This window comes from Antechinus flavipes, chromosome 2 (assembly GCF_016432865.1).
Source record: "Antechinus flavipes isolate AdamAnt ecotype Samford, QLD, Australia chromosome 2, AdamAnt_v2, whole genome shotgun sequence".
NCBI classification, from domain to species: Eukaryota; Metazoa; Chordata; class Mammalia; order Dasyuromorphia; family Dasyuridae; genus Antechinus; species Antechinus flavipes.
In genome coordinates this window covers 510,156,217-510,183,625 of record NC_067399.1, presented here as the reverse complement: position 1 = coordinate 510,183,625, position 27,409 = coordinate 510,156,217, and the positions used below count along the sequence as shown (strand labels likewise).

General features: G+C 38.9%; 1 protein-coding gene across 3 annotated transcripts in view; it reads right to left on the bottom strand.

Moving 5' to 3' along the window:
- Positions 1-27,024, bottom strand: part of NACC2 (NACC family member 2) — a 123,918-nt gene extending 96,894 nt beyond the window's left edge. For 2 of the 3 annotated variants that reach the window (XM_051980347.1, XM_051980348.1), the window contains exon 1: positions 26,820-27,024. The gene's annotated coding sequence lies outside the window, so the exon portion shown is untranslated. The remainder of the gene's footprint in view (positions 1-26,819) is intronic. The other variant, XM_051980349.1, reaches the window with a different exon arrangement.
- Between the last annotated feature and the right edge of the window lie 385 nt (positions 27,025-27,409).

Here is a 27,409-nt window from a genome sequence, read left to right as displayed (position 1 = left end):
GTAAAGATTAGTCACACAACTAGTAACTAAGGTCAGACTATCTATCTACTGCATACTACATCTAGCTGTTTCACCATGCTTCCCTTTTTCACTTGACATGCTTTTTAGCAATGGCATGAACTCTATAGTCTACAGACAGGTAGAAGTTTCTTAGCCAGAAAGGTGAGGTTGAATCACCAAGCCACATAGATGGAACCCAAAGAAGCCCAAAAGGTGGTTCTGTTGAGTCATCCCAAAGCCACATAGATGGAGTCTAGTTTGAAGATTTCTCTCCTGAGTTCTCCAGTGACCAGGTAAACTTGTAGTAGAAATCTTACCCTTCTGAATCAGTAGGAATGAAAGTGGTCTGGATAAATTTAACACATTTAATTTAAGTCAGGGAAGACAGCTGTTCACAATTGATGGAAATTGATGGCCATTTGAGAGAAATCAACTGTATTTCTAGGCATGCTGAAGATAACATCACTCTCCCAAACAGTCTCCAGAATGCTGTCAGAGGGGGATTTCTGATGTTCATATTTCTGTTTTCCCAAACAAAATCCTATGTTCCTCTTCCTCAAAGGGTAAAGAATATTCTTCTAAATATATTGGGATTGAATCCACTATCTAAAAGGGAGTAACAGGAAGGAGTCAATAGAGTAGAAGTCACAAAAAATTTCATGGAGAACTCAAGCTACCTAAACACATGCAGTCCTACCACTGGCCACACATATCTAGGTTTCAGAGTCTGGAGAACAGCAGTAGAAAAAGCATTTGATTTGGAGTCAGAACACACTGGGTTGGAATCTTTTTGCTCTGTTCCTTATTATCTTGCAGAAGCTAGATAGTACCAGGAATATAGCAACAATAAGATGATACAATGGATAGAACACCAACCATAGAGTTAGGAGGACCTGAGTTCAAATCCAGCTATAGTGTGTGATTCTGGGCAAGTTTCTTACCTCACTTTTCTCATCTGTAAAATGAGCTTGAGAAAAAAAATTGGAAAGTCATTCCAGCAGCTTTGCCAAGAAAAGTCCAAATTTGGTCATAAAAGGTTGGACACATTTGTCACTCTTTGTTATTGTTTGCTTGCATTTTATTTTCTAATATTTTTCCTTTTCGGTCTGTTTTTTCTTGTGCAGCAATTGTGGAAATATATACAAAAGAATTACACATTTTTAATATATACTGGATTACTTACCATCTAGAGGGAAAGGGGAAAAGAGGGGGAAAAATTGAAATGCAAGATTTTGCAAGGGTAAATGTTAAAAACTATTTATGCATGTTTTGAAATTAAAAAGCTTTAATAAAAAAGTTAGACACAACTGACAACATAATGGACTGAAAAATCCCTGAACTATTTATTATTTCTGACCCTGAGCTAATCAGCTAATCACCAGTTTCTCCCTTTTCAAGGGTCTCTTTAAAAATACTTAGTCACTTATAAAATAAGGACGTTGGATTACATGATCTCTAAAATCTCGTCTAGTTTAATAAGTTATTTAAAACTTGCTGAAGATAGAGCTCATCAACTCCTCCATCTCTTCAAAGTAGGCTCAGGAAGGTTTCAACCGAGTTAGGCAAAGGAAACTGTAGTGAGAGAAAATTGTCTAGGGAGAGTTGATCCTACCCCAGGTCTTTGCTTCATGAGCAATGGAAAGAGCATTGTTCCCCTTTTTTGTTTTCTTTTTTCTTCATTTGGGAGTCTGCTACATAAAGCAAGAGTAGACCACTCAACCTCTATTTTCCTAAAAAGCTTTCTTTCTTTTTTTATTAAAAAAAAAAAAAAATCCAATTATAGCACCAATCTCTCAGCAGGGGTCAGTGTTCGAATAAGAACAGGCAAAGTAAGGGACACAACACCAGCAAGATTAATGCCTAAAGGGTTTCAAAAGTTGTATGATGCAGATTTCATTAACATCTTAATTGTAATGTATCTTTTTAATCTTCTCTCACACTAATGGCTTTATATACTTCAAAAAAAAAAAGAAAAGAAAAGAAAAGAAAAAACTGCTGACAACAACAAAAAATATCAATATACAAAATTTAACAAAGGCGCTTAGCTGTACAATGAAAACAAAATTAGATGCAGGAAACTGTGTTAACACTCTGATTTTAACTGCACAACAGTACCAGAATGAAGCTAATACTGTTGCAGCCACTTCTATTCTTTCCTGTGATACAGAGGTTAAAAGTGAGCTCAGCAAAACCTTGCTGCAACCATTCTAGAGAAATGAAACAATGCACAGAGACGCGTGTGCACTCCTAAATGTAACAAGAAGAGACATTTCAAATGGTTGGGATGACCACCTTCATGTTAATTGAATAGCTTCTAAAGAGGTCATAAATGAGGAAACTGAGGCTAGCTACTGAAAGGCCCAAGATCACATAGATATAACAAAGTCAGGATTTAAATCCAAGTTTTCTTGACTGTATATTGGGCTGACTGCCACTGAACCAAGTCCCCCCCCCCCCCTCTGGTGTGTCCTCTGTGAAATTATCCTAAAAGATCATTCTAGATAAGCAATGAAATTTCTGAGCAAGAATTTACACTACTATAACAAGTGATGAATATGAAGAATCCAAAGGCATAGATGGCATATAATGTCAGACCATTATATGAACTGAAATGGAGTGTGAAGTAAGCAGAATCAGGAAATCAATGCACACAATGTAAATAAAAAAGAAAAACTAAATATATGCTTGCCGTTTGACCCAGACTGGCCCTTTTCTGTAAGGGGGGGTGAAGGGGGAATATAAAAAAGGAAAGGGAATAAGCACTGGATGCATACTATATACCACTTTACAAAAATGATCTCATTTGAGCTTTATCATAATCCTGGAAGACAGATGTTATTATTATCCCCATTTTTCAATTGAAAAGACTGAGACTCATAAAAATAAAGTGATTTGCCTACAGTCACACAGTTCTGGAGGCTAAATTTTAAACTCAGGTCTTCCTGACACCAGAGGCAGCACACTTACCTGCCAATACTGGTTAGCCTTTCTTTCTAGTTTTCTTACAAGAGATGATTCAAGGGAGGAAGACATATTTAGAAATAAAGATAAAATGAGACATCAATTAAATTTTATTTGCAAAAAAAAAAAAAAAAAATAGAGCTTTCACACCAAATCAGTAGATATGATGTGCCATATAGATTTTAGCAGATTCTAAAGTGACAACCAATGCTGATTTATCTAGAAACCTCAGAATATGAGGTTCTCTACTATATGTTATTCAAGTTAACAAGAGTTGCTTTTGGATATCCACATTTTAGAAAAATTTATTTAATTCTTATGTATACCTACCCTAACCATACAGAACAGGATTTCATCATTCTTTGATGATTCTGAAAATTTTAAAAAGATTTTTGCACTACCTGATTATTCAAATCTGGGGTATACAAGAGCTTAATTTATACTTTAAGAAGTATACTTAAGGGATTTTTTCACTTTGTCTTTGTATCCCCGTAACCTAGCTTGGTGCTTTGAAAATGTAGGAATCTGATAAATGCCTACTTTATGGTTTAAAGGCAAATTTTACCCATGAACCCTTCTCCTATAGGAAATCTCTTTCCAAATGGCCCATGAAGATCTTTCCTGATATAATAACAATTGTAATCTCCTGGAATGTTATGGAATTATGTGCTTTTTGGAAGGGAGGAGAGGAAAAAAGGAGTTAGGATAAAGAAAGGAGAAAGTCCTGAATGTCTACTCCACTTCCCTCCTCTGAGGGTGCTAGAAGTCACATTCCCTGCCTATTTCCTAGACTGTAAAATGAGAATAGTTTGGACTAGATAAACTTCAGATAAATTTTCCTAACTAAGTTGTTTGTAGTACCCATTCCTTTACATTACAGTATATTTTGTTACTATAATATTATTTCACCCATCACCCCCAATAGAACATAAACTTCTTTAGAACAGTTACTTTTTCCAATTCAATAAGCATTCATTCAGCTAGTATGCACAAAGCTGTAATGGGCTGAGGCTTGAGTTGATGCACTGAGGTCCCAAGCACATGAGGCTAAATAGTAATTGGACCATACTCTATTAATATGTAAGCTTGGAGAAAGAATGGCCCCCACCCACTCTTTGTGCAAGTCCTGATGTGTTGTATAGGAAATGACGATTTTGGTGGGTGGAGGCAGGGGAGTGGAAAAGGAAGGGGAGGAGAGACTTTTGGGACTGCCATTGCCATGGTTGGCTCGGCTTGCGTCTCTCTCTCTCTTAGCTGATTTGTTTCTCTTCTTCTTTTTGCTTTTGCTGCTTTCGACAATTTTTTCTGTTTGTTAAGTGTCTGAGGCTGGATTTGAACTCGGGTCCTCTTGACTTCAAGGCTGGTGCTCTAACCACTGAGCCATCTCCTAGAGATGTGAGCTGAGCCAACCGTGGAGCCAACGTGGAGGCAACCGTGGCAATGGCAGTCCCAAAAGTCTCTCCCCCCCTTCCTTTTCCACTCCCCTGCCTCCACCCACCAAAATCGTCATTTCCTATACAACACATCGGGACTTGCACAAAGAGTGGGTGGGGGCCATTCTTTCTCCAAGCTTACATATTAATAGAGTATGGTCCAATTACTATTTAGCCTCATGTGCTTGGGACCTCGGTGCATCAACTCAAGCCTCAGCCCATTACACAAAGCAATAAACTGGAATCCAAAGGCAAGAAGGAGGACCTACCTCAAGGAGATCTACTTGACCTGTGGGGGGAAAAGGGGAGAAGAGTGATAGTGGAGATACCAGTGACAAAAAGAATCTGAGATCAAAAAAGAAATTCCAAATAACTAATAATTATATGATCAAATAATTCTCATAGAAAATGGCATGAGTTGAATCTTGAATCAAAGTAAGGATGCTAAGAGGCAAAGATATAAGGAGGGAGTATATTTTCAGTATTCACAGCATTTTGGGGAAAATTTTACATGGAGACAGAAAATAGATGGAATGATGAGAGTATGTCATTTTGGCTGTGACAGGGTATATGAAGGGCAGTCATGTACAATAACTCCAGAAAGGTAGGCTATAACCAGACTGGGAAGTATTTTAAATGCCAAACTGAGGCAATAGGGGGACAGTGAATATGCTTAAGAACAAGGTGATAATTTAGGGGCTGTCTGGAAGATTAATAGGAAAGTTAACAGTCTGAAAGCTACAAGGCTATTATAAAAGTTTAGTCAAGAAGGGAAGAGGGCCTAGATTAGAGATCTGGCGATCTACATGAAAAAAGGAGAGATTTTGATCCATTGATGTAATGGGGAAGAGGGGGAAAGAGTTTGAAGCTAGGAATCTTTTATCCCCACTGCCTGGGAAAAAACTCTTGGCTCAATACAATGAAAGAAACTCAAGGATTTAAGGAGCCCAAAGTGAGAATTTTAACCATACCTTTCCCAGTAACTAGCCAAATCTTGGGCAAGTTAATTTACATCTCCTTGGGCTTTTCGTTTCGGTCTGTAGCTAGAAGGGATTTCCAATAGAGGAAGGATAGCTAGATGGTATTGTGAGGACAGTCCCAGGACCTGAATGGAGTAAAGGAACTCATCTTCCTGAGTTCAGATCTGTTTTTAGACATTGAGCTATGTGACCCTTTCACTTAACCCTGTTTGCCTCAGTTTTTTCATTTGTAAAATGGGATAAAGGAAATAGCAAACCACTCTACTACCTTTGCCAAAAACATACAAACAAACAAAAAAAAAAAACTCCATTTGAGTGACAAAAAGTTGGACAAACTGAAAAAAAAAAAAGACATCAAGAATTGTATCTTAGATTTGTTATTTGACTCTAAATCTGCATTCTTTCCACTCCATCATATTACCTGCCTCTACACTGCTTTTACTAGATTTCCTTCTCCAAATCTTCCCCTACTTGACAAAAAGCCTAGCACCAGTCCCTCTTATTCCCACAAGCTTCCCCTGATCTCTCTCCCCGCCCTCCACTGAACTTCTATCTACAATCTGTCTTCCAATCTCCTCATTCAACTAAAACCACCCCCTCCCAAAGGGGTTATTGAGAAGTAACCTTGAAATTGACACATATGATGACCCTTTCCCACTTTTAATCTTATTGCAATCCCTGATGCTGTAAATCACTTTCTTAGAATATCTAAGATATCCTTGTCCTCTCCTACCTTTTGAACCTCTCTTCAGCCTTCTTGTCGGTCCTTCAACTATATCTTATGATGTCCAGCTGTGGTTATCCCCTCCCAAGGCTCTGCTTTTAGTTTTTCATTTTATGCTGGCTTACTTAGTGATCTCACATATGAGCACTTGAGGTAGGTGCTATCATCTTCTAGATGAGGAAACTGAGGCCCAAAGAGATTTAATTGGCTTGCTCAGGGTCTTATAGCTAAAAAGTATTAACTCTGAATCAGGATTCAAACTCAATTCTTACTGTCAAGTTCTGCAATCTACCCAATATACTCCGTAGCTGCCCTAAAGTTGTGCTTGGGAAATACCAGGAAATGACCTGACAAAATATTATACCTATACATTTAGCCTCATAGCTTGAAGAGAGTCTTCCACTTTTATGCAAGTAACTCATCCAGCAAGTTCCAAAGCAAATGATGATCACAAAAGTGAGCAGAATCTTTCAGAGCTTTCCTTTGGGAAAGCTTGGATCTAGACACAATCCTACCACTATATTTACAAGCCACATTCATGCCTGAAGTCCCAAGCAAGTTTCCCACTGTGCTTTCTATCCACTGCAACAAGAGGAAAACTATAGGCAATGGTGGAAGATCTTTAAGAAACGAGTCGGTGATAATACTCTAGAAGGGTCAGGAAATCAACTTGATCTGCTTTTCTCTCTGCCTCTAACTTCAATTCCCAGTCTTTCCTTCCACAAGCACTAAGTACATCTTGATCTAAACCTTTCTTCTTCTCATTAAAATACACCTCTCTCCTATGCCTAACAAAAGTAATACTTCATATAGTATATCCTCATTACCTAGCACTTTACAATTTATTAAGCAGCAGGACAAGTATTACAGTCATTTTAAAGATGAAGAAGCTGAGACTTGGAGATGAAGTGACTGGCTCAGGCTACATATGTAGCAGAGCTCAAACTCAACTACTCTATCCATCCTGGCAAGGCTTGTTTGTACTCTTCATCTTGTTATCCTCTCCTCATTTTACCTTGGATTTCATGCCAAACAGCTACTAACCAACCACTTCAGTCAGCTGAGGGACTAGGGTGTTGTATAAAAGCAATACTAACATTTTCTGTGTGGCCCAGATTTTAAAGACAGGTAATCCTCCTACCCAAAGATGGCAGGCTACCTTTCCCAGACAAAAAATGTGGGATAATAGATTAATAGAAAGATGTCTCTAGTTTTTTCTGATAAACTTTCTTCAATTTTCTCAATTTGGAAAAGGTAGGACAGCCAGCTTTTGCCTCCCACTTGCAATTCTTTGCACACGGACTCTTTCTTTTTCTTTTTTTTTTTGTCTCCTCTAGCTTGCTGCTCAAAATTATGCAGGCTCCAGATTTCCAAGGAGGCAAACATCTGGTGCCCCCTTCCTAAATCAATATACTCCTCAAAGAGCCCTGATTGATACAAATTGCTGGCTTCAAAGAAAAACTAAAATCCCCCAGCTTTAACTTTGCGAAACAATAAAGTGATCTGGACACTGGAGCCCAGATTACTGGAGAGATGTCACCAGGAGGCAGGCACTCTCTCCTCACCCTAGTGACCATATATAGTCACTTTTATGCAGTTCCTCTGCCTGCCCAACCACCCATCCACCCACCCTCCTTCTCCCCTGGCATTTGCTTCCCAAGCACACTGGCAGTATTGGGCAGGTTGCCACCAACCAATAGTAGCACTCTGTCCATTTTAATGCATGCTGCTCCCCTTTTCCAGGGCCTGGCTACAGATTTCAAAGTATTTCTTGGGGGCTGGGGGAAGAAAAGAGAGAAAAAAGACAATTATTTATTTAAAGAGACAGACCTAGGTTCTTCATCCGATCCCACCCATTTGAAAATGTCTTAGATAAAGAAAAAATACCAGCCTAGTACTCTCAGGACTTAGAAAAAAGACAGGAAAAGGAATTATATTGGTTATGGTTTCCATTTGAGTATTAACTCAAATTGTATATATTTATACACAAGAGATATACAGATTTCATCTATCTGAGAATGTCTTCAGTTTTAAACACTTTTTTACCTTAGTCTGATTACCATAATATTGGCTCCACTAATCAACACAGAATCCATCCCTTTTTCAGAAGCAATTTCCACAGATTTGTTCTCATCTATGGGAATCCAGGAGGCTGTCTCCATTTCAGGATTTCTCCAACAAAAGCCAATGCAATTCAAACCACTTGTCATCTTCCCCCTCCCTCCCGGCCAATTCCCTCCACAGGGGACCAAATTACTTTTCTCCTAAAGTTCATTTCCCTGAACAACAAGAGTTGTCTACTTTCAAACAGTATCTGTGAAGAAATACAGCCTGGGTAATGACATCCACATAGTACTTACCTCTACCCTTCACAGGCTTGTTTAAATAACATTAGTTGGGGCTGGTTGTTGTTGTTGGTTTTTTTTTTTTTTAAATAACTGAACTTTAAAAAAAGAGAAGGAGAAAAAAGAGGAACTTGCTAATGAATCTCAGTTCCTAACAAATGAGCAATTGCAGTTGACACGATGAATTATGCCCGAAGCAAGCTGGGAAACATATTTTGCAAATGATCTCATCTAGAGGCAAGCCTGGTACAACACTTGATTTGCTAAAAAAGACACAAAGGTTGTCACAATTTCTGTCACTTTGGAATAAGGTCAAGTAAAGATGCCTGCAAACCTCACCCTCCAGTGCATAGTTAACCTATATTTTTTCCTTTAGTCATCCTGAGAGCCAGATCCCAAAAAGTTTTGATCCTTGAGTCAAACTGGTTAATGGCTCTTTGTAACCCCCAAAGGGAAGAGGAAACTGAATGTAGCCGCTAAAGACAGAAAAGGAAGGAAGGGCCTTGAATGGATCAGTGATGCTCATTTATATTTATAAAGTACTGGGGGTTGATTCTTTGGTTATAAACCAATCAACCTCGAGGGGCAACAGACTGGGAAACAAAAGAATTGCCTCAAACCTAAAGAAAGGAAATGAGCATTTATAGCAAGTGGCATACAGTAGGCAAATTAGGGAGAGTGATGCCTATCATAGAGTAAACTATGTGTGCCAGGCACTGGTGCTAAGTGCTTTACAAATATCTCCCCTTTGAGCCTCACCAACAATCCTGGGAAGTAGTCCATTTTACAGCTGAGGAAAATGAGGCAGACAAAGGTTAACTGATTTGTCCAGAGTCATCCCAGCTACTAAGTAGATAAGGTACAGCTTAAATTCAGATCTTCCAGACCCCAGGCCAGCTACTGCCTTTAATAATAACACATCAAAGGCAATACCATTGCCAAAAAGCTGTCCCAAAATCTTAGAATTTGATCCACATGTGAACCAATTGTTAGCCTTAGTTATAACCTATGTTCTCGTCCTCATCTTGCAAATGTGTGCTAATGCTCACTAGGGAATAAGGTCAAGTTTAGACAGCTTTGTGCAGTCCTTGCCCATGACAGAGCTACAATTCAAGAGTATACTCATTTCTCCCATATAATTCGTCAGGTTTTGTCATTTTCCTTTTTAAGAATGGCATCACATACGACATACACCATTACATCAAGAAAGAGCTGAGAAAGAACAACAAACCATTTCCCCAAAGGGCATGATTTAAACATAACTCACAAGCTAAATACCTGCAGAGAAACCATAGTCCAACAGGTCCTGCTCCAAGAATCTCAGTAAATAAGCCTGAGACCACCTTCAGTGAGTTCTTGGGAGCTGAATAACCAGCGAAGGTATGCTAGGCACTCAGTGGCTGAGTTCATGATACTCCATTTGCTCAACCCACTTTGAATCTGCAGGTACCAAGAACATTTATCCCGACTCTATCATCTCACCTTAAACTGGTCAGCAATCAGTACTATTCCCACACAGAACTGTGGATCATCTATGGATACAGAAGACAAGGAATATTTTAATTGAGAAATCCATAAATTAACTGAAAATTCTACCTTCCCCAATTATTTCATCAAGAAATCTCTATGGAGTGACTATTATGTCCAATCGACTTCTGTTAGTTACTAGAAATGTATGTGTCCTTGGAAAGGTTTACATTTACAATAAGATGACTGTATCAAATAAACACTCCCACTCCAAGATCAAAATTATTTAGCAAAAAGAGGCTAAAACATTATACCAATTCTGCATAATAATGACTAGCATTTATAGAGGTTTATGGTTTGCGAAGAAAGTCCTATTTTATTCTCCCAACTCTCTCAGAGGTAAAAATGATATTATCCTCATTCTACAGGAAGGGAAAGTGAAGCAAAGAGAGGTTAAGTGGTCTTGCTCAGGATCACTCAGCTATCTGAAAATAAGGTCTTTCTGACAGCAGGTTCAGTCCTTTATTCACTCTCACCTAATTGCCAGTGGGCAATGATATAGTTAAATAACCACACTCAATAATTAATTGTCACCCATACCTAGGAGAAAAAGGGATATAAGATATAATTATATAAAATATCAATAGAATGGGTTTGAAGGTGGGACAAAGATTTGCTACATAGTGATGCTATGGGATTGGGATGGGAGGTTATATAGATTCTTTTTCAAGAGCAAGAATGGTACTTCAGATTATGTTCTTCAGTCCCAAAAAATTATTTCATTACTACAAACATCTTTAGAGATGATCAACTTAGTACTGCACTTTTCATTTTCCTATTTTGATGTATGAAGGAGTATAACGTGCCATGGCTAATATGCAACACCTTCAACTCCTTACCCTTAGAGATATCATTCACACTCCATTAGGATCCTGACTGAGGGGACAAGTTGTCCAAATCCACTCCAGTTTCTTCTGTAGCCTTGGGAAGCCCTTTGCCTTTCCTTCCAAAAATGGGATCATAGTAATCTCAAATGGGGTGGAAGGGAAGGAAGAGAAACAATTTTTGTGAAGTAGGATGACCTTTCTTAAGTGACAATTTACATTTCTGGTGTAGGGTGATATAGTGAGTCCTCTCTTACCAATCCTGGGCAATTTTAAATCAAAACAGGAAAAGAGAAAGTGGTACTGAACATGATAGAGGAGGAAACATAATCGACTTCTGTGAGTTTAGGTGGATGGATAGACAGAATGATGGAAGGGAAAGAGGTTCAAAGCATCATGGAAAGTTCCCAGATTCATCACAAATCCTCAAAGTTTGAGTAATACTATCTTAGACCTCTTAACATTGATTGAGTAAGTCTCCAGAATCCTCCCACATCTGCCGATAGGGTGAGTGGAAAGAGAGAATGTGACTTGTCTTTTAAGAATATGGTATACAGTCCAGTAGAAAATAAAATTCACCTTTTGTGGGTTAGATATTGCCCAAAGAAGGCTTTTTGTTCAAGATTTTTTTTTTTTATCCTCCACTTATTTCCAATTCACAAGGATTGTTTGCTCTACCTTCTCTAAATTACTACAGAACTAAGAGCCTATAAACTATATATCACTTTTAATACTGTAAAATATTTTTTTCGATAGTTCTAGGTACACATATGGATGTCTTCATGTCTGATGATCTTAAAAGGGTGGTGTCTTTCCCTGTTTTCCCCAGGGCATTTATTCCAGGATGGGGCACACATCAATATTTGACAAATTTAACAACTCTTTCAATTTCTTGAACAGCTATTTGGAACTACTAGAAGCAAGGGAAGGGGCTAAATTGATCTCCTCAGCTGAGAGTTTTTCCTCAGTCATATGCCAGGACATTACAAGAGTATGGTTTTCCCAAACTTGGCCCTCAGAGAAAAGTTGGAAAAATACATTATTCTACCATAGGCATTAGAAAGACCAAAACACTAATTTTCCTGGAGTAGAAAGCCCCTTTTCAGATAATTGCTTCCTTTCTGTGGTGCTAGGAGGATGGCCTGTATTTCACAATCATTCATTTTCAATTTCAACCAGCAATGGGGGAAGAGGAAGATTATGGGAAGATTATTAATAGCTAGTCAAAGGGATTTAGGTACATCCACAGTTTATAGGCTTGCTCTGAAGGAAATGTGTTTTCAGATGGTGGGTTGCTGATCTCTCATGAGGTGAGGATAAAGGTATTCTTAAAGGTTATGATCTGCTAGAGGGAACAAATAATATATGTCAACTATATGGTTGTGTTTGTTGAAATTGTTCAATTGTTGTTCTGGGCTGGGCCTGACAAACCAATCGCCGAGTAGTTTAGGTTTGATAATATTAGATAGTAAGACTCATAGGTCATTCTTAAGAGTTAACAAAAAATATTTAGTAATTCATGATGATCTATTTAGCAGAGAAATAATAGGGCCTCTAGATGCTTGGTACTCAAGTAATGAAAGGATGTTAATAGTTTAAGCCTTTATTCTTCTAAGCCAACCAAGTCTTGAAGGTTTCAATGCTTTTTAAGGGGATTAAAAACAAAACAAAACCAACCTAACATACATGGGAAGGAGGGGGGAACTAAGATTTTGCTACTTCCCCCTATTTTTTACATCTTTGTATCTTTCTGAGAATGTAGAGAAATGGAGGCTAATGTAAAAACAAAGAGATGTATAATATTAGGTGTGTGTATATATGGATGTGTGCATATTTACATGTGTGTGTACATACAAACATTATAAAAAACACACATAGACTTTTCAAAGATCTTTTTGGCTTTCACTAATCTTGATAGGTGGGAGAAGAGTAGTTTTGTTTTGGCAGAAGGGGGAATGAGGGAGACTACTATTTAGGTTCAATGAATCTAACAGCTTCTGGTCCACAGTAGAAGAACAAGTGGGAACATTTTCCTCAGGTTCCTTCAGCAAAAAAAAAACAAACATTCAGACAGATACCCAAAAAAGACAATGCCCTCTATCTATATGGTACTTAATAGTTAGGATTCAAGGGAAAGAAAAGGGAAAGGATGGGAGAGAGAGAAAAAGGGTGACAGGTATACAGAGACATCATCAGCTCAGGAACAGAAATCCAGCCTCAGAGTAACTCCATGTCATCAGCTAATTAAACCACAATTGAGTAGTATACGAGTGTTTAAAGTGCTCAAGTTCTTATCACTATGAATTCCAAAAAGAAAAAAATTACATATTCACATTTTAAAAAAAAGTTTTCAATCTAATTGGAGGGCTCAGAACATTAGCTAGAAAACGTTACAAGATACCACATAATCCAATTAACTAAGTATTTACTAATCTATTATGTTGCAAAACACTACTGCAGGCACCAGGGACACAAAAGTACAGGGTATACAGAACCTATACTCCAATTCTCAAGCCATTTACAATCTAAAGGGAAAGGGAAGAAAGGGAAGGGGAAGGACAAATAACCAAATTAACATACAAAAAAGCATTAGAGTGTACATAGTAGCATCACAGGCAAATTGCTGAATTTGAGCAGGCCCTAGATAATTGTCAGCTGTGGAAAATGGGAGACATAGATAGTAAAAAGGAGGCAGAACCCTGAAGGAAATTCTTTTGCATGAGCAAAAAATGATGTTTGCAGGAGAAAAGCTAAGGGGAAAAGGAGAAAAGTCTTTCTTCTGGGCATGGAAAATAGCTTCCACAAACACAGGAAGAGTGGGAGATGCTAAGTAGCTCAGGCTCATCAAAAGTTTATTAAATGCTTATAATGTGCCAGAAATTTGTGTCCCAGGAACACAAATATAACAAGAAAGAAATGCAGTCTCTGCCTTGAAGGGTTGTATTTATATTCGAATAGGGAAAGACAATACATAAAAGAAAACTGAAAAGTAGAAATAGGAGGAAGTATCCATGAAGGAAGAAAAAATCTGGAGAATGATGAAGACATGGCTGGCTTTGGCACTTTCCTAAAAATGGAAGTTCTGGGAGGAACCAACCAATTAGTTGAAGGGGCCCAGAGAATCAGAATATATTTCCATTGTGGGAAAGTCAAGAATAAGAAAGGGAAGAATATGAACTAAGGATAGTTAAATTGGAGCCAGATTACAGAGGACCTGTCAAAGTTTTTGATTAGTGAAATAATCATGTTTTGGGTAGCAGTTTAAAAGTTACGGGAAGGAGAAAAGCCAGTTTGAAAACTTTTGTAATAGTCTCCAAAAAAAGAGATGATTGAGCCATGGCAGTCAGGATGGCTAATAGAGCTACGTAGAAATAGGACTTCTTAATTGATTTAGAAATACAGACTGTGAAAAAAAGGAAAAGAATACAACACTGCTGCAAGCCTGGCATCCATAGAAATAATGATGCTAGAAAAGGAGGAGAAGGGTAAAAGGATACAAGAGAAAATTGGTTAATAGAAGACTCAAGTGCAATGGGTATATCCAGGTGCAAGATATATCCAAAAACATATAGAAATCAAGGATTGAAGCGCTAGGGAGAGGTTGAAATATAAAAAGATTTGGGAATCATCTGCATAAGAGAACAAGCTATAGGAGTAGATAAGGTAAGAAAAAAATTGTGAAGAGAACACAAAATAGAACCTTGGGAAAGATGAGGAGGTGGCAGAGGCAGGGAAGGAACAAAAAGCTAAGCCAAAAAAATAATAATAAAAAAATAGGGTAAGAGAAGATAGCAGAAGTTCTTAGTCAACAATGTCAAATACAGACAGGTCAAGAAGGAGAAGCAATGAATGAAGAACATTAGATTTGGCAAAAGGGTTATCATGAGGGATCTGTTCAGGTAGCAAGGCATATTTATCACACATAGTAGTCACTTAAGTGGTTTTTCAAAAGAAAGGATGATTGAGAATTAGTTTGGGTGGTAGAGGTCAGAGGAGAGATAGATACTGGGGGTGATGAAAGGGAAGGCATGCCAATGAGTCTTGTATCTTTCCTCATCTCTTAATTGAAATTCATTAAACTATATGCCCATCACAGGTATGGCATCATTCTAAGTACTGGGTAAAGTACAATGATGAAATGATGGTTCCAAGGAAAAAACACATATAATATACAAAAAAGTATAAGTTAGTCTATTATAAGAGAAAAAAATGTCTAGACATAATACTTTAACAAAAGAATAGATTTTTGAGCTGGGAGGAGACATGACAGCTATTTTAGTCCAATCTCCTTTTATAGAGAGTAAAAAGGGAAGTGTCTTGCTAAAGTTTACAAAATTGGTTAGTGGCAAAACCAGAACTAGAAGCCAAATAAATTGACTTACATGATTTTTCCCATTAGTAAACTGGGGTAAAGAAACCCTCCAAACAAGGCAATTTTACATAAATCAGTAGAATACATTATTTACCAACGTCAGAGACATCAGCAGAACATAGATTTGAAATCTGGCTTAATGATTTGATGTACACGTGCTTTTTTGTTCCAATTTCAACTCAGGCTGGGTTCCCAAAAGACACTGACGGGAACACACTGCTCATGTATGAATCTAGGATACAGAGCAAAGATTGGAGGTGCCACTTGCACTGAAGGTATGCCTCACAGCACCATCCCATGCTTTAATAAAATGTCATCTTTCAACAGCAGTCCAAAATCTTCTGAAGAGGCAAGATTACTTGATATTCACTTTAAGAAATAACTTAAGAGTATGTAAAGTTTGTTGTATTGGCTTTTTGAGAGGCTAGAGAAATTAGAGATAGGTTTTATGTTATCTTACCAACTACTGATGGGGAGCTAAGCCCAACAATCCCAGAATTATTAGTGCATTGCAGAAGGAAGACTTCTTCCTTTCTCTACGGCCCCCATGCCAAAACAATCCTCTCAATACTGAAAAAGTTATGAACATCAGAAATGAATGTGGTTTTTAATTATTGGACATTAGAACAATTACTATTTATATAAAGCATCTACAGTTTGCAAAAGATCATGTTATCTCAAGATAATGCAGCTGTATAACCTACATCAGATTACTTGCTATCTTAGGGAAGGGGGGGTCATCAGGAGAAAAAATTTGGAATTCAAAATCTTACAAAAAGGAATGTCGAAAATTATCTTTACATGTATTTGGGGAGGGGGGAAATTAAGCATATTTTAAAAAGAAAACAAAAGATGCAACACTATATGTTCTGCCACTGCCTCTTTGAGACCACAGGACCTTCCCATCTTACAGATGGTACAGAAAATGTACCGTATGTGTTATCTTGGCCTATTAGAATATGAGTTTTTTCAGAGTAGGAACAGTCTTGCTTTTTTCTATTTGTATCCCCAGTGCTTATAGCACAGTACTTTGAGCACAGTAAGAGATTAATAAATGCTTTTAAAAACCTATCCATAAATATTATTGTTCTGTAAGAAATGATCACCAGGATGATTTCAGAAAAGCCTGGAGAGACTTACATGAACTGATGCTGAGTGAAATGAGCAGGACCAGGAGATCATTATTTACTTCAACAATACTATATGATTGTTCAATTCTGATGGACCTGGCCATCAGAATTTAACATGTATTGGTCATCCTGCCATCTAGGGAAGGGGTAGGGAGAAGGAGGGGAAAAGTTGGAACAAAGGGTTCGGCAATTGTCAATGAGATGAAGCAAATCAGTTCCAATAGAGCAGTAATGAACTGAACGAGCTACACCCAGCGAAAGAACTCTGGGAGACGACTAAGAACCATTACATCAAATTCCCAATCCCTATAGTTGTGCCAGCCTGCATTTTTTATTTCCTTCACAGGCTAATTGTACAATATTTCAGAGTCCAATTCTTTTTGTACAGCAAAATAACGGTTTGGATATATATACTTATTTTGTATTTAATATACTTTAACATATTTAACATGTATTGGTCATCCTGCCATCTAGGGAAGGGGTGGGGGGAGGGAGGGGAAAAGTTGGAACAAAGGGTTCGGCAATTTTCAATGTTATAAAATTACCCATGCATATAACTTATAAATAAAAAGCTGTTAACAATTAAAAAAAAATCCATCCAGAGTCATTCTGTCTAGGTTAAACAAAATCTTCCTCTCAAAATAATCAGTTTGTAGCTCCTAGCACAGCCTAATTCAATCCATATTTATTAAACACCTATTGTGCTTTGCCTACTGGGAAGCTTAAGTCTGGTGGAGGTAGAGAGAGGGAGATTAGGCATATACATAGACTGATTATAATACAAAATAACACATGAGAAACCAAAGTCATAAAACAAAGTGCCATAAAAAGTAAGGCTATTGCTATTATTATTGCCTAGAAGTGGGAAGTCTTCATGGATGAGGCTTCCAAGTTATATTTTCAAAGATGGGAAGGGAGGCAGAGAAAGAAAGAGTGATGAAAGGCATGGAAGCATGAAAATGTTAACATATACAGAGAGTCATTTTGGTTATGACAAGTCACGTACAAATATGCTGTAGTAGTTCAGTCACTTCCCTAATGTCTGAATTCTTGGTGACACCAATTGGGGTTTTGTTGGCAAAGATACTGGAGTAGTTTTTGTTATTGCCTTCTCCAGGTTATTTTTCAGATGTGGAAATTGAGGCAAACAAGGTTAAATGACTTGCCTTGGGTCACAAAGCTAGGAAGTTTATTGGAAGTCATATTTGAATTCAGGAAGATGTCATTCTGACTTCAAACCTGAGTTATCTGTGCTGCCCATAAAGTTATAATTGGGGAAAGAGGGAACCTTAGAGATTCTCTACTCCAAAAGTGCAAACTAGTGGTTCACAACACTCCTGACTATGACCCAAATCAGGTTAAAATGCAATTGGGGGGAGGAGGGGAATGCTACTGAGAAATATTTAACAAAGTAAAACAATACATAGATAATGTATTTTCTATTTAAATTTCATACCACTACTCTAGCCCAAAACTTCCCTTTCCTTTTAGAGATTAGGAAATTGAGGAAATAAAGTGGTAGTGGCTTGCTCAAAGTCACCCAATCAGTCAACCAAATGTATTAAGCACCTATTGTGTCTGCCAGGTATATAGTGTGTATATATAAAATCACTGGGAAGACAAAAGATAAAGTAAAAAACTGTTCTTGGTCAAGGTAGCTAGGGAGCACAGTGTAGAGCAGAGACCTGGAGTCAGGAGTACCAGAGTTTAAATTTGTCCTCAGCAATGTAATACTTAACTAGCAACGTGAGCCTGGGCAAGTCACTTAACCTCAATTGCCTTGGGGAAAAAAAAAATTAAAAATACAAACAAAAAACATGTCCTTCCCCTAGAGTTCAATCAAAAGAGGGAAACAGTAGTTTACATAAACAACATGCACACTGCAAAATGGAGAATCATTGGATTGGACCACTATTATGGGATGACTGGGAAAGACTTCTTATAGAAGATAACATCCAGAATACTTAATATCAGTTTACATATGGGGGACTTAAAGGGGTAGGGGAAATGAAGATTACAGAATGATACTTTAACTAAACTAAGCACACATCTTATGGCAAGGTAGCCATATTGGTCCCAAATTCTTATCTTTGAAGGAAAAGGAGCATAGTACAAAGGAAAGCATTGGTTTTAGGGCATCTAGGTAAGCGAGTCAAAAAGACTGTCTCAGAAACTGTGTAACTCTGGCTAAGTCACTTGTCTGCCTCAGTTTCCTTATTTGCAATGAGGATAACATTTACCTCTCAAGGCAAGTGAGTAAGATAAGGTAAGTGAGAATAAAATAAAGTAATATTTGTAAAGTGCTTTGTTCTTTATACAGCACTATATAAAATGCTGAGTAGTAGACCTAACTTTGAATCTTTGAGATCAAAATTTTGTGTGTACTCAAGTGAATTCACTCTGTAAAAAAAAATATTAATATGTCTCATGAGGATTAAATAAAGCCTGACATATAAAATACTTTTTAAGATCTGAGAGTGCTGTATAAATTCCAGCTGTTATTAGAGTGGGGGGAGAGAAATGAAATTTTGATAATAGAAGACATTGAAAATTCATGGCCACCCCATTCCCCACATCTCCACCTCTCTTTCCCCAAAGAAATAGGGCAAGTATGGTTGCCCACTCCATTAGCCTTACTAAAAATCATTTAGTCTGGTCCTGCTAAAGCAACAACAGGCAACGCTGAGCTGAAAGCTAAGTATAACAACCCCTACATGTTGTAGGGGTTCATGTCCCCTACACCAGAGTTCTAGAAGTTTGATAATTTTGTATGGCCCTTGGCAGGAAAAACATTCCCCACCACTGCCATGGGAGGAAAACCCACTGGAAAGAGAAAAGTGGATCTGAAATAGCAGAGTTCTAGACTCTCCACAGCTTGATTGGTTTAAATTAACTCAAAGAAAGGAGGGATATGACATGATTCACCATCATCACCCTCTTCATTCGGTAACCAGATTCTTGTATGTTAGACAAAAAGTTTTATTTAAGTGATTTGGGATGTTTGGAGCCCATATAATTGGTAGAAAAGGTTCTTGGCTGAAGTAATTACCTATTATTTGAGTCAGGAAGACCAGCTTTCACATCCAGCTTAAGACACTTAGTAGCTAAATAACCCTGGACAAGTCCAGTCCTTAAATCTATCTGTAATGATAATCATAATTACAATACAGATCTGTAAAGCACTTTGCAAACTGTAAGGAACTAATTAAATAAATCCTATTATTATGTAATCTCTCCCTTCTTATAATTCAGGTTCTTTTAGATATAAGGAAAAATATTATATGGGATCATAGAAAAAGTACTGCCAGAACCCCGCTATTTTAGAACTAAAAGAGGCCTTTAAAATGATTTAACCCAATACCTTGATTTATACTCTGAAAAGTAGAGCCTAGAAAAGGTAAGAGTCTCAATTAGTGAGCAAGTTTGGACTTGAACTCAGGTCTTCAGATTCCATAGCCAGGCTCAAACTAGTCCCAGGGAAGGACAAAGGGGGAAATGGTGAACAAATGTGAAGGCCTATTCCTTTATTGAATTCTTTTTATTATACAGAATTCCTCAGGGTCAAGAGGATTTAATTCAATTCAAACATTAATGCTTGCTAAGTATGCAGGCATTAACTCGGGTCGTTGGAATACAAACACAAAAGAAACAGGTACTGCCCTCAAGGAGGTTATATTCAACAGGGGAGATTTTTTTTTTTTTTTAACAGCTAAAAAAGCGGGGGAGGGAAGGGAGCTGGAGTGAATAGGAGATGTCAAACAAAAGCCTTTAAGTACAGAGTTTGGGCTGGAGGGTAGGTAATTAAGATAAGATCCATTCCCATATAGAATTTAAGGAGATACTCGACTAAACACTGAATAGACATAAATACATTAAGGGATTACAAAAAACAAGTATTTGAAAGGATTGAAAAGGAAGTTCTTTTTGATTAGAATACTTAAGGCATTAGAAGATGTATATGAGTGGGATTTCAAAAAAAAGTTAAAGTGGGGGGAGACACGACCTTGGGAATTTCATAAGCAAAGAAACTGAAGAATGTAGAGCACTTTAGGTAGTCAAGGGAAGTAGTAGAAAATAAAGATAACAAGGTAATATTCCTCACAGGTGTTACCAGGAGGGCTCTGAATGCCAGGCAGGAGTTTGAACTTTACTTGATAGGAATTGGGGAGACACAGATTTTTTAAGAAAAATGGCAAACCAGGCACAGATTTAAGAGATCACATCATCTTTTATAGGTTTAAATTGAGAAAAAAGAAATTGAGTTTAGCCCCCTCATTTTACAGATGATGAAACTGAGACTCAGATGGATTTGAGTCCATCTCCCCAGAAGACTGTCTGATGACTATCTGAATTGAAGGATGCAAAGGAAAGTTGTACAGATGGATGACAGTGAGGGACCATACTAGAATGGTGAAAAAGAATAGATGCCATTCTCCCTATAAAATATGGATGCATAAGAGACTGTAAGATATGAACTCAAGATAAACTAGTAACTGAGGGACGTAAAAGCTGAGCAGATAATCACAAACTAAGTGGCATCAGAGACAAAGATGGCAAAGTGATTTGTCTATGACAGGCAATAGCAAACTACAAAAATTACGGAGATGTTGCAACTTAAGTAATTCCCATCATCAGATGAGCGGTCCTCCTTTTCCAACTGTGGGGATGTGATGCATTATGCCAATCATACTTTTTGACCAATCCCCTTTGTAACCAAAATCCAAACTAACAGGCCAGGGCAAGATCAGGATGCTCTGTGATCAGGGAATAAAGCAAAGTTGATTGGTCCAAACCGGTGCCTTTGGCATCAAAGACCACCACTAATTCCTCTCTTTAAAAACTGAGGCTTTTGAGGGAGCAGATATATTGGAAGGCAAGGCAATATATTGGTTGGGGGGAGGGGGAGGTTGCAGAGTTAATTTGTAGAGTAGGAAAGCTGAATTATGAGACTGTTATTTTTAGGTTAAGACAATCTTGGTAGAGAATAGCCTTTGATCAACTATTTCTTACCATTCTGTCTCCCCTTTGGGGAGGGAAGCAATATTTTATTAGGGGTAAAAAGGCACAATATGTACCTGCAGTAACATTTCATGTACTTTAATATATAAAATATTAGAAAGATTTCATATAAAGAACTTAATGACAAATACTTCCCTCCACAGTAACCTAATGCCCGAATTGTCCCCTCATTTCCACCTGTTGAATTCCTAGTCATCCTCTCCAAGACCTGTCTGTAACACACTCCTTCAATTCAGCTATTCCACACTCTCTATTGGCATTTTACTTATCTCTAATATACTTTCCAGGCATACCACCTGTCAGTCAAGTACCCAAGTACAAGGAGCTAAGTACCTACCCTAGGTGCTAGACACCAATGTTAAGTTCTAGGAATATAAATAAGAAAAAAGATAACCAATCCCTGACATAAATTAAAGGGGCTTAGAATTTAATGGAAGACAACACAGAAAAGGCAAGAGGCTGAAAGGTCTAGAAAAGATAATCTACTTAAGGAATGGTGGAAAGACAGAGAAGTCCCAAAGTACAGCAGCAGCCAGGTGAGAAATGAGATGTTCTGAGCCAAGCTCCCTCCTTAAAGGGAGGTTTTAAATTCTCAGGTTCCACTCACTAGTCAGAAGGACCGGTGGTGATATGGAGCAACCAAATCAGGTTTGATGGGACTTTGCAAGATACTTATATATTATACTTGGGTGCAGTGGAGTTTCTTTGTTCTGTATGCTCAGTAGTGGGTTATTCCCCCGAGCAAGAATGAAATCTTAATATATAAATATGGGACATTAAGGTGCTTTTTACTAATAGAAACAGCTCCATATTTATTTCTATGACAGAAAAAAAGCCATCGATAAAAGGCTTAAGAAAATATATGGAGAAGAGTTTAAGAAAACAGTCAAAGAAAATAAAGCAAACATTCCTGGTTCTGAGAAAAAAAAAAAAAGAATGAAATCTTATATACACTTTCCTCTGCCCTACCCCTCCCCTCCCCCATATAGTCCACACACAGCAGGAACCAAATAAATAAATGCTTGTTGAATTTTATTTTGGGCAATCAATGAGCCCAGTTGTGTTATCTTAAGTAGGTTTAGATATATATGCCTCTCGGCTTTTGCAACTTAAAAAACCTACTATATCCAGTAGTACAAGTAGAAGAACGACTGGATTTAGAATGTACTTCTAGTGGTAAGAGAGGGAAGGAAAACAAGCTGGCCCTGGGAAGGAAACAAGGCACCTGGGTTCTTTTGTCAGCTTCCTCCAAGAAGCCAATGACCTTGAGCCTATCAGGAGGCATCCATATCACTGGAGTTCTCCAGGCTCCCAGAAGAAATGCCTTTGGTGTTCAGACTTCAGATAAAAGCTGTCTATGAACACACTTTGTTACAACAGTAACAAAGTTCCATTGTTACTATGTATTTAAAATCCCTCTGCAACATTGTATAGTATTTAAACACCACAACAAGGCTGCCACTTCCTCTAATGTTTTCTTTCTGGTTGGCTTTAAGCAAATCACACCACAAAAGCTATCCCTTTTCCCCATTGGGCAATACATAACACCATCCCCTCTCTCTCCCCAACCCCCAGTCCCAAAAGTCTATTCTTTGAATCTAAAATGAGTTTGTATTCCCTTTTCGGTAAACTTTTGTGGGAGGGAAAGGTCTAGAAAGGGATCAAAGGAATATTAAATTTAAAAATTGAATGGACTTTAAAAAATAGAATCATGAGATTGATTTAAAGACCTTTGAAATCCATATAGAACTCTTCTCATTTTCATTTTTATCAGGAAACTAAGGCTCAGAAGTAAAAATGACTTGTCCAAAATCACACAGGGGGAAAAAACTAGAACAAGTATTAGAAGTCAGGTCCTGCAGTTGCATATCCAGTGCTCTCTCCACAGAAATTAACTAAAGGATACTGAAAGAATGGATACAAAAATCTGACAAGAAACCTTATAATCTTGATGCCGAGAACTAGGGTATAGTCTGGGGGCAAATTAACATTCCCATAGAAAGGTAAACTATCCCCACATTCGATCTTCTAGATTAGTGGTATCATACATAAATAGAAACTGTGGGCCTCTAAACCATATATAAAAATGCCTGTGGGCTATATGTGGATTTAGTTTTAAAATATATTAAGTATTTTATTATATTTATTTTGTTAAATATTTCCCAATTACATTTTAATCTGGTTCAGATAGCCCTAGAGAGTATTTTGAGTTGCAGGTTCAACACCTCTGCATTTCACACAGTGCCTTAAAAGTCACAAGATCAATGGTTTAACTTCTACCCCTGGTATATATAGTAATGGACTGCCTAATTTGTGTAGTCCTGACATATGTTGGTGGCAAGTCAGTTATTAATTTCCTGAGACTCTCCTCACACCCTCCTTTTAAATCCTTGGATAAATTTTAATCTTTTGGTTCAGCCCAATTAGATCTCCCGCCTTTCTATCACTGTGGAATGGACTAGAAAGATGGAGTATTCATTTAAGGAACAAGCCACTGACCAGTTAATTTTCCCAGTCTTCCCCTTCATTTTTTCCCCCAGCCACTGATGTTTTCATTTCTGTTGGATTCCTTGATAATTTTCCTCATCTATGCAAATGCCTGTGAGGATCAAATGAAATGATACAAATAATAGAATAAGAACTAGACCTAATTTAATTAGATGCTGGGAGCTTTTAGGGCAAGAACTTGCTCAGCCATTGTAGACTGACATTCTCTGTAACTTAGTCTTAAGAGAGTTGCCCAAAGTAGCAGTTAAATGACTTGCTTAGGATCATGCAGTCAGTCAGCATGTGCCAAAAGCATTGTACTGGTTCCAAAGTAGTCAGCTCCATTCACTGTGGAAAAGTTGCTTTTCTTGATAATGTTAAAAGCTGATAATTATATATGTTTTTTCCAGTTTTGCAAAGCACTCTATATACCTTATCCCCCAAAAAGTATAAAGTACTATGTATATGTTGCCTTTATTTTATATGAGTCATCAGCAAAACACCTTAGCAGAGTCCAGCACTAAAGGAGACCCTGTAAAGCATTTCTGTCAACTGTAGACTACCCCCAAAGGAAGGAGTTCGATTTATCGGATTATCTAAAATAATAGATAATTAAAGATAATGACTTAGGAATACATTCAATTACTACTCCCTCTCTTCATTGCAACATCCACATAGATCATCTGCATTTTATTTAATTTTTAAGTTTTGCATTTTTAAAATACAAAATTGGAATATATTACTTAGAAGTCAGTAATAGAAAATCCATCTCACAGATCAAGAAAAGTTGGTTACTATCTTTTTAAAAAATGAAAAAAAAATTTTTTTAAGGAAGACCCGTCATTTACATAGATTATTTTAACTACAGCTCTACAATTAAGGAATAAAATTCTAACCCATTCTGTGGCCAATGGGAAGTGAGACTAAACACAAATCTCCTTCCCCTCCCCCCCCCAAAATCAAACATGACCTTGGTCTCCTATGGCCCATCATCTAAGCTAGCTGCCCACCTATGCTAATGCACAGCAGAGAGCTCAGCTGCAGGGATATGCAGCTATAAGCTGGGCTCGATATGGCTTCCAAAGATTACTGAGAGGTATATAGCTCTGGCAAGAGAGGGAGGGTGCTCTGGACCTTAAGTATAAGGCCCCAGAGTGGAGGTTTCCATTCTATTATCATTTCTATACATTCCTCCGGGAAAGTGCTATACACAGGGTTACAACTTTTAGGACTCCCTGCCCTGAAGACAAAAGACATTTATGGGCTCATAATGGTCAGTGAAGAAGGGGAGGGATTCTCTCTGATCTCTAGACTCAGATCCCCAATCGCTGCAAGCTTCTTTGGTCCCAATGCCTCCTTTGCTGGAAAACACGCCAGCCGTCCTGGGCCTAGTCAACGTAGCATCCCACAAAAACATCAGGGCTTCCTAGGTTTATTCCAAACGGTTTATTTGCCGATTACTGTTCTCCACAGTCCAACTAGTAAAAGAAAATCCTAGGGCAGAGAACACAGAATCAATAAGGACAGTCCCAGATCCTGCAGTAGAAAAGGCAATAGCCTGCATCTGACAGAATTTGGTCTTCTCGGCTGCCGGAATGCATCTGGCTTAAGTCCGGCCCTCACTGCGGGAATTGATGACTTTTTAAGAAGCACACCCCTAGACTAGTCATGCTCTCTCGCTCTTTCTTTCCCCCTCCTTTCCTCCCTTCCATAAACAAAAGAGAATGTCGGACTTTAAACAAGTCCAGGAAACATTTAACAAGAGAACACCCTTTATACCTTTCTCTTCCACTCTCTTATCCCATCCCAGAGCAACATTTTAATGAAAAACAAGCCAACAATTGAGTCTTAGGTATTCAGACAACATTCTCCTCAAGGGCATTTACTCTTTCCATCCTTAGTAAAAGCACGAACTACAAGTATTATTTAAACTTTCTCAAGAAATCCAACAAAAATCAAAATACAGAGAGACGAGGAACGTTCTGGTCTGAAGGTAGAGATGGTGATTCGATAACTAGTTAGAGCAACAGTTTCCCCAACTGATTAAATCAACCTTCCCCAGCCCATCTCACAGTGATAAAGGGACTAGAAAGGCTATAAAGTCCAATCAGACTTGACTAGAATATTCAATGTCTGAGTAGTCAGAAAAAAAAAATTTAAGAGGGAAGTGGGGGGAGAAAAATGATTCCAAGGAGGTGCAACCAACAGCAAACCCAGCAGGCTGTTTAATCCCCTGCAATAATGAGTGCAGAGAGTAACTAAACGTGGATCATCCCCCACAGCCCCTTCCCCTACGCTAGAGAAGTTGTGCATAAACGGTGTAGTTTTCCACGATTTGGGGATAAAATTGAGAACAGAGCTAGAAGGGTTTGTGGGGAGAGTGGCCAGAACACACTATCATTTCCTAGGCATAGCAACCAAGAGGCTAGAAAGGGGAAAGAAGAAACCCATACAGAAAAGGGGGCTAAAAACTAGAAAAACCTCTACTTTCTGAGGTAACAGTTAAAAGAGCACAAGTGGAGTGAGGAATGCGTGAGCGTGTGTGTGGTGTATGTGTAGAGTGTCATGCACAGCTGGAAGAGAAAAAGAACTCCCTTCTCAGGGCACATCTGGAGGGCATTGAGCTTCCCCCCTCCTCACACACACCTTTACCACAGCACAGCTGTTGAAGGGGACAGGCACCTCGTTCTCCCACTGCGGGAACACAGCTGGAAAGGGCCTGCGGGCACTCACTCTTCCCGGTCTATACCGAGGTTCCAAGAGGGTCTAAGCGCCTCTGGGAGCGGGGGATGGGGAAGGTGGGACAGCTGAGGTTGGAAAGGAATGTAAAGGAAGTGTCGGGACCCAGACTCTGTCCCATACACCTCAACGTCCCTTCGCGGGGCACAGCTGAAACAGAAAAGGGGGTGGGGGCACCCTCCAGATGTAAACAAGTTGATCTGTTCCCCCCTCCGCCCTTCCCCCACAGCTGGCCGCACAGACGCGAACGCACAGAAGTTGGTGGCCCCAGGTCTTACCTGCAGGCAGCTTTACGCACCCCGGACGCCAGCTGGGAGACTCCGGGGCCAGGGGCTTCACCGTGGCCTGCAGTGGCAGCCGCGTCCCCCCACCCCTAGCCTGGTCCTTTCCTTCCTCCGTCTCCCCTTCACTCCCCGGCGAGTCGGTCCCGGCCGCTGCGGCGGCGGCGGCGGCGGCAGCAGGAAGTGATTTCCGCTGGCTCCCTCCTCACATGGACTTTCTCCGACCTCGCCCAGCACCGGCGGCTGCACCGCGGCGGGAGGAGGAGAGAAGAGGAGGGAGGTGGCCCGGGAGGAGGGTGATTTAAAGAGACAGTCCCGCGCCCGGCCCGCACCGCACCGCCTCCCAAATACACGCACGCACGCACGCACACTCACACAAACACACACACGCTACAACTAATATTACATACACTCGGACGCCGCAGTTTAGGATTCCCCCCTCACCCCCAAGAGTGATAAGAAGATTGGGGGGAGGAAAGTGGGGGGGGGGGGAAGAAGGGGAAAAGGGATGAGGGAAGGGAGAGAGAAGAAAGGAGATGCAGGAAATTATTAAAAGGGGGGCAGGGAGGAAGAGGAGAAAAGAACAG